General features: G+C 45.5%; 1 protein-coding gene across 1 annotated transcript in view; it reads left to right on the top strand.

The window, feature by feature from the left end:
* Positions 1 to 1,125: 1,125 nt before the first annotated feature.
* IKZF3 (IKAROS family zinc finger 3) overlaps positions 1,126 to 7,735 on the top strand; it is a gene marked incomplete at its 3' end in the record, with an annotated part of 47,522 nt that continues 40,912 nt past the window's right edge. Inside the window, exon 1 of the mRNA XM_080924359.1 lies at positions 1,126 to 1,207. The remainder of the gene's footprint in view (positions 1,208 to 7,735) is intronic.

Raw genomic sequence — 7,735 nt, 5'->3', positions numbered from 1 at the left:
TTGATTATGATTCTTAAGCTTCTTTATTTTATCACCGTCATCATCATCATCATCATTTTTTTTTCTCAAACTAACTCAGCTAAGCTTTACTTTTGTCAACCACCATTTCTGGAACAGGGGCAGAAATTCATTATTTAATCTCTTTTTGGAGTCCTTTGTTATAGGAGTTATTTTTAATAACCTTTGTAAATGTTGAAACTGTCCTTTCCCCTGGACCTAGACAACAGGTAGGATCAGGTTGTGGCCTTGAGGATTAAGCAGGAGGATCTTAACTGAATTCAGGCCAGCACAGACTATATAGCGAGTTTGAAGCTAGCCTGGGCTACATAGGGAGATCCTGTTTTTAAAGTACCAAGAAATGAGTGAATGACCAAACAGCCCTGGGTTCCATTGCATTTCTTGTAGGACCGCACTTACGATATAAACACCAGAGAAAATAGATTTGGCATACAGAGGTCTCTAGGTCTCCTTTAAGGACAGCATTTCTCCCAAACTGGGTTATATCAGGTATGTCCAGACTCCGTATCTCTTAATCCTACGTGTTAGTATTTGTTGGAAACAAACAACAACAGGATCCTCTTGAATATTGTGAGAGATACCAGTGAAGGCAGAGGGCCTGTCTAGTGCTTCTCAACTTGTGGGTCTCGAGCCCTTTTGGGGTGGAACAGCCCTCTCACAGGGATCATATATCCCACAGATCAGATATTCACATCCTGGTTCCTAAGAGTAGCAAAGTTATAGTTGTGATGTACTAATGAGATCATTTATGGTTGGGGTCACCACAACATGAACGGCATTAGGGAGGTTGAGAACCGCTGCTGTGGACGGCCTATGGGCTCATTATAAGGTAGATGAAAGACATCTTCCCAAGGGTGCAAACTGTCAGAAGCATGCGCGAGCCTCCTTCACAGTTCTAGACTCGGAGAGTTTCCACATCTGCTCCTGCTGGGGTGAGTGAAGTGGGCCCTATTCGCCAGAGCTGGAGGCTGAGGCCGGGCACTATTGAGGAATACTGGCTTTCACTGTTGGTGACCGTGAAGTCGCACTCAACTCTCACAAACCTCTTCAAGTTGACTGCATGCTTAAAACCTCCTTTGTCTTTTAGAAAGCGCAGAAGCTCTGAATGACTACAGTTTATCCAAACCTCATGAGACAGACAATGTGGACAGTACAGAAGCCCCAGCCAATGAGGACGAAGATGAAGGAGGTAAACCATGCTGTACAGTTCAAACCTCGTGGTGACAAATACAGTTGTGAGATCAACTCAGATTCATTCATTTCATATATATTTAATAGTCTGTTACATGAGGACACGGATAGTGGGGCGGGGGAGGGGGAGACGACTCAGCAATTAAGCACTCCTGCTGCTCTAAGTTGGTTCCCACTGCCCACGTCAGGTGACCCGCTACAACCAGTAACTCCAGGTGACCTTATGGTGTCTGTGGGCACGTGTGCTCTCTCGGCATATATACACACAGTCACATGCACACACACCACACCAATATTTTGAGAACTGAAGATGCTTGTTCATTGTTCACATTATACCAGCTTCGCTGCTGGTTTGCCAGGTTTGGTGGTACGTGTGTGTGTGTGTGATCACGGCTCTTGTGTAGCTGAGGTAGGAGGAACACGACCTGAGGCCATTCTGGGCTACGTAATCAAAGCAATATATTGAGACGCAGTCTCAGACAAAGCAAAACCAAATGTTTTTTTTTCCCCATTATAAAAATAACACACGTCCATAGTTTTGGGTACTCCAAGTGTGTGTGCGTGCATGCATGTGTGTGGGAAGACTACAGAAGCACGTGGGTGAATGGGGGTTAGCAGTTTTTATTTGAGCAGCTCCATTGATGGTTCTCCACTTTGTATGTGGAGGCAGGCTCTCCCACGGAACCCCGAGCTTGCTGATTTGTTAGTCAGTTTGCTGGGGAGATCCCCTGTCTCTGCCTCCTGACGCGGGGGTTGCAGTCGGGCTGTCTGCCTGGCATTTACATGGGTGCTGGGGATTTGAACTCGGACCCTCTGCCCTAGTCACCGATCTGTCCCTTCAGCCCTCGTCCAGATGTAGGTTCTTGTTCTTGTGTAATTTTTTTTTTTCCCTTTAAGGACACAGCTTGGAATCTAATATCTGAAGCTCAGCTCTCTGAGCTTGGTCTGGCTTTAAGACCTGATCCAGTACATTCTTATCCCTATAACTTAACTGTTACAACAGCACCTAAAGGGTTAGACATCTACTCCTTGTTTTCTTAGTTGCATTTCCTTGGACATCCCAGAAACCTGGGAGCTGGCCATTGGTAACTTTTACCTTTAGTAGATGATCAGGACACTGAGGCTGTAGCTCCATATCCTGAGTAACAATATGGCCACTCAGGAATCAAAGGTTCAGTGTTCTCTTCCCTTCCTTTTCTCTTTTGTCTCTCTTCCCAAGTCACATGCTTCTATGGGCCACAGCTGAGCTGTCAAGTCCTGCTTCTGACACCGGTTCTGAGGTGTTTCCCATACTGGCAACCAAAGACAGCAGTTTAGTCATTTTCTGTTTAGTTCTGGTGTTAATTCTCAGGGTTCCGATGGACACTGTGGGTTAAACCTTCCATCTTGTAAGGGAGCCCCTGCTTCAGACATCAGTCACAGTACAGAGCCCTGTGCAGCTTGGACAAATGCACAGACCTCACCTCACTTACTGTTAATGGTTTCTTATAAATCATTTGACTCAGAGGCAGTCAGATGGAAGAGAGCACAGCACAGGGCTTGGGAGGAAGCAGGTGGAGTGCTCTGCTTTCTCCAGACGTGCCCCCCTCCCCCCAGTACCTCTGAGCGTTCCCCAGCCCAGAAGCCCTCAAGCTCATTGTCTAAGACTTTATTTGGATCTCCAGCCCTTCCTGGCCTTTCCCAGAGATCAGTGGGTGAGGTTGAAAGTTCTCACTGGTTTCTCTGTCTTCTGGGGTCCCTTGGGTCCCAACCTAAGTCGCTTCATTAGCATAAACTCATGTATATTAGAAAAATTGTTGTGAATCACGACATCTCGTGATCACTAAGAAAACACGAGAGCTTTAGGAGTTGTGTGCCTAGAAGAAAGAACAGGAACAAAGACCAAATACATCTTTGCAATGTACTATAGTCTGTAAGGTTCATAGAAGAGGAAAGCAAGAGGAAAAAAAATTCAAAGCAAAACAAAAATAATACGACCAAACGCAAGAAGAAAAAAAAATCTGTATTCCACTATTCAAGCATTCTAGCCTGCACTCTGGGGCTTTTGTTTGCGTGTGCCTTGACTTTCAGCACGGTGTGCTTGTTTGCAATGCTCTCGTATCATGCTGATAATTATGATGACAAATCTCATTTACTGTCGCCTTGCGAATGTCACTAGGATCTCATCTAAAATATCACTTCTTTAGAGAAAGTTTCCCTGACAACCTGGCCAGCACTTTAACTGCACTTCATTCTTCAGTGATTCCCCATCACAGATAACTCTCCTCCCTACCCGTTAAATGTCATTTCCTTCTACTCTTTGTTCACTGGCATGTAGACATCTTTTCCACTAGTAAGTACCTCACCCAGGGTAGACGTTCAATAAATGTCTGTTGTATGACTAAAAGAAAGTCCTGGGTTTATTACTTGTGTATCTACATATTTCGCTGAAGAAAAGTATTTTCCTCTCAGACTCTTTCTTTTGGCTGATTGCTCATGACCAAGAAACCGAGTTCCTTGTCTAAAATTTCTGAGATTCAAATCACAGCGTTAGCTCACATTCCTGATCTGCCCAGCTATACATTAATTCGTGCCAGTTTTTAACCACAGAGTCAGCAAATGCTGCTGCGCACGCAGGATGTGGTTGTGTGTACTGAGGAAAGGCACATGGTGTCTCTGGTTCGGCAGCTTCTCGATGGGGACATCCATCGGGTTACGTTCAGGATGAGACAAAGCCTGTACCCACACGTTTCTAGGTTAGGGCTTCTAAGTTTTGGTCGTCACCACATTAAGTTTGTGTTTGGGATCACAGCCACGTCTCTAGAGCAGTTGGTCTGGGAACTGATAATCCATATTAGGATGTCCTTGGGGTTCAGAACAACCTCAGAGTTAGCACTCCAACATAGACATCAGAACAGACAATCTCCATGCAACAATAAGAATTTAAAATACAGTAGCACAAGCCTGTAATCCCAGTACTTATCGGGCAGAGGCAGGGATCCCTGTGAGTTTGAAGCTAGCCTAACAGAGAGTTCCAGGCTAGCCTTGGGTATTTATAGAGAGACTTTGTCTCAAAACATTAAAACAAAACAACTGACCCAAATGCTGTAAACACTCAACTTCCCAAGTTGCGGGCATCAGGAAATGTCACGCAGTTCTTGGTAGCAGTTTGAAGATGTGATCTGTTACTCTAAGCAACTTGGGAATAAGGGAGAAACAGGGTAACACACTCCTTTAAAATTGTTTAGAAAGAAATTAATAGGATAGCACCAGCGTTGAAAGATTGTGTTCATGATTAACTCTCAAACTGACTCAGACACTATAAATGTCAAAAGTGTGAGTAATCTGCCTTTGAAAAAGGTAGTTAGCAGGACACACTGCTTTCAAAAAGGAGACAGTCAGCATGTTCAGGTCACACATACCGAATGGTAAGAATTATAAAACTGAAAAGGAACAGTAGCAGGGCATTGGCCTGTAACTCAGAATTTAGGAGGTGCAGGCAGGAGGATCACATGATACTTCATCTCAGTCTCACTGTTAGCACCACCACCATCATCATCACCACCACCACCACCACCATCATCACCACCACCACCATCACCACCACCACCACCACCACCACCACCACCATCACCATCACCACCACCACCATCATCACCCCCACCATCATCACCACCACCATCATCACCACCACCACCACCACCACCATCATCACCACCACCATCATCACCATCACCACCATCATCACCACCACCATCATCAACAACAACAAAAATAGTGTCTTAGCCACCTCTTTGAACACAGAAGACATTGGGAATCATCTTAGATCTGAAATGCCAGTAAGATATTGTGAGGAGACAGGGTCATGGTGGGCATCCTTAGTTAAGAACACACTGGGTTAGAGTCACACTGGGCTAGTGTGACCCTAACTCTGAGCTCACACTGGGCTAGTGTGACCCTAACTCTGAGCTCACACTGGGCTAGTGTGACCCTAACTCTGAGCTTACACTGGGCTAGTGTGGCCCTAACTCTGAGCTCACACTGGGCTAGTGTGGCCCTAACTCTGAGCTCACACTGGGCTAGTGTGGCCCTAACTCTGAGCTCACACTGGACTAGTGTGGCCCTAACTCTGAGCTCACACTGGGCTAGTGTGGCTCTAACTCCCATGGCTGGCATTTTGTAAGAGGAGAGGAAGTGACATAGAAAACAAAGTCCTGTGACAAGAAGTAGAGCTTGGAAGTTAAAATGTTGCCCTGAGCAAGGAGTACCAAGGATTGCTGAAGACCTCAGACTGGTTGGGGGACGTCAAGGAGAGAAAACTGTAATCAGGATAGATTAGGCGCGATTAAAAAAAATCTATCTTCACTAAATGGGGCTGGGATTGGAAGGAGGAAAATAGCACCTTCCTATAATCTCAGGATTTAGGAGGCAGGAGCAGGAGGGTTAGGAGTTCAAGGTTAGCCTTGACAACAAAATATGTTTGAGGCCACTCTGGACTCCATTGTTATAACCTTTCTCAGTGAAACAAAATGAAACAAAAGCAAACATTAAGTGGAAAGGTTGATTTGAGCTTGCAAGTTCCCCGGTTCTCAGCCTAGGGCTACTTGGCTCTGTCACTTTAGGACCATGACAAGATAGTCATGGCGGAGAGTCCAGTGGAACAAAACTGTTCACTTCATGGTCATCAAGAAGCAAAAAAGAGGGAGGGGAAGAAGCTAGGACCAGACTAAACCCTTCAGGGACTCCCAAGTGACCCACTTCCTCCATCTAGGCCCCGCCCTTCCCAATGATGTCAACGGCTCAGCAGCTAAGTTTTAAACACCAGGTCCTTGGGGGGAACATTTTGGGTCCTAATCATAACAGTAGCTGATATAGTCTGTAAAAACCAGGGGCTCAGTAAGACAGGAAACACAGGACACTGGTGGCCTAACTCAGGGTCCCTAAAATTTCAAAGATGGGAAATAATTCTCTTGGTAAATGTGTGTAGAATCGTGCCCTCCTAATAGGCATGCTCATGGAAGACTCCTGTTTCCTGTGTGGGACATGGAGACAATGAGAATCAATTTTCAGATGAAGAAAGACCAAAGGAAGAACCAGGGGTTCTGTCCTGGCCTTTCCACTTTGTTGGGAGGGTGCTCCGTTGCTTCGTGATCTCTACTGGAGGTAACTTTAGGCTGAAGTCAAACATAGGGCTGTTCTAATCCTACTTCTCAGAGACTTTGATTGTTCTGAGGAGTCAGTTTCTGCCCTTCCCCATGAAGATCGGGGATCGAACTCAGGTCCCCCGGGGTTGGTAGCAAGCACCGCAGCCTGCTGAGCCATCTCTCTAGCCCTCAATACATCTATTTAGGTCTTGCCTGGTTCCAAGAATAAATGTGAACTTGATACTTTGTTGAAAGGTCTTAAATAGTTTCTTTCCATGGTGACACCTTGCACAGAATAGTTTAAGATAAAGATGGGAACTTGGAAAGCTTGCTGGAAAAAAACAAAACAAAACATTTTTTTCTTAGAAAACATATCTCCATGCCTCAGTAGCTTTTCATAGCATAGTTTCCTGTTTGGAGTGGGGAAGGACTGGAAAAGGAGCTCCTATTGTAGTTCAGGCCAGCGTCTAACTCACTATGTAACAAAAGTTAACCTACTTGTGGCTCAGGCTCAGGTTCCCAAGTGCCGAGATTACAGGCCCACGGCACACACATCTGACACCAGTGGCATAGTCTTGATCCTTTTTGATGTCTATGATCATCTTGTGCTTATAAGAAACATTAACACAAGCTACTTTGATGCTACCGAAGGGAGAAAAAACAAGCCACCTTTGCGGCTTCTGGATGCTAATTATGCTGAAGGTAGTGTGTGGGAGGGGTGGTTGGAACAGCTGGGAGACACCAAGTCAGCCTCGCCTCCGTTCACCAGAGCTCCAGCAAGTGGTATCACTCAGCGCACACAAATACCTGCCTTGAAAGGAAGTGCCACATCTTATCAAAATATTACATCTCTTGAGCCCAGAGCACGGGCCCCCTGCTCATGGGATGCAGGAGTTATCTTACAACATCAGCAGTGTGCCCCTGCAGAAATTCACTCTTTCTCTATGTGTTGTGATGGGCAGAATCTCACAGCTTCCCCGTGTCAATTTGTGGTTGTGTTAGTGATAAAACCAAGATGTCTTTCCTTGAATCTTCTTGACAAAAAAAAAAAAAAAAAAAAAAAAAAACCCAAAGCATCCCTGATCTTCCTTCCTTTCTTTCTTTCTGTTTTTAGCCAACCCATGAAGCACAGTTAAGGTAGAGGAATGTTACCTGCAGAAAAATAAGTTGAAAGGGTTAAAAGAATAGGCGCCCACCTGCTGTTTCTAGGGGCTCCTTGGGGAGATCGCCACCTCTTTTGACAGTGGTCTCTGTGGCATGGCAGTATTGGCATCTCTTCTTGTCATGCTGACGGACCCATGACACCCACGGGAGCATGCGTGCCATAGCAGCTGCCTCTGCCAAGTGAATTCTGGGCTCAGATGAAGTTTGGCATTGATAGGGAAACTGGCCCATGATGGCTC

The sequence above is a fragment of the Micromys minutus genome (genome assembly GCF_963924665.1).
Source record: "Micromys minutus genome assembly, chromosome: 10".
In the NCBI taxonomy this organism is placed as follows: domain Eukaryota; kingdom Metazoa; phylum Chordata; class Mammalia; order Rodentia; family Muridae; genus Micromys; species Micromys minutus.
Note: the sequence above shows the minus strand (reverse complement) of the source record. Positions and strands in the feature narration are given on the sequence as shown.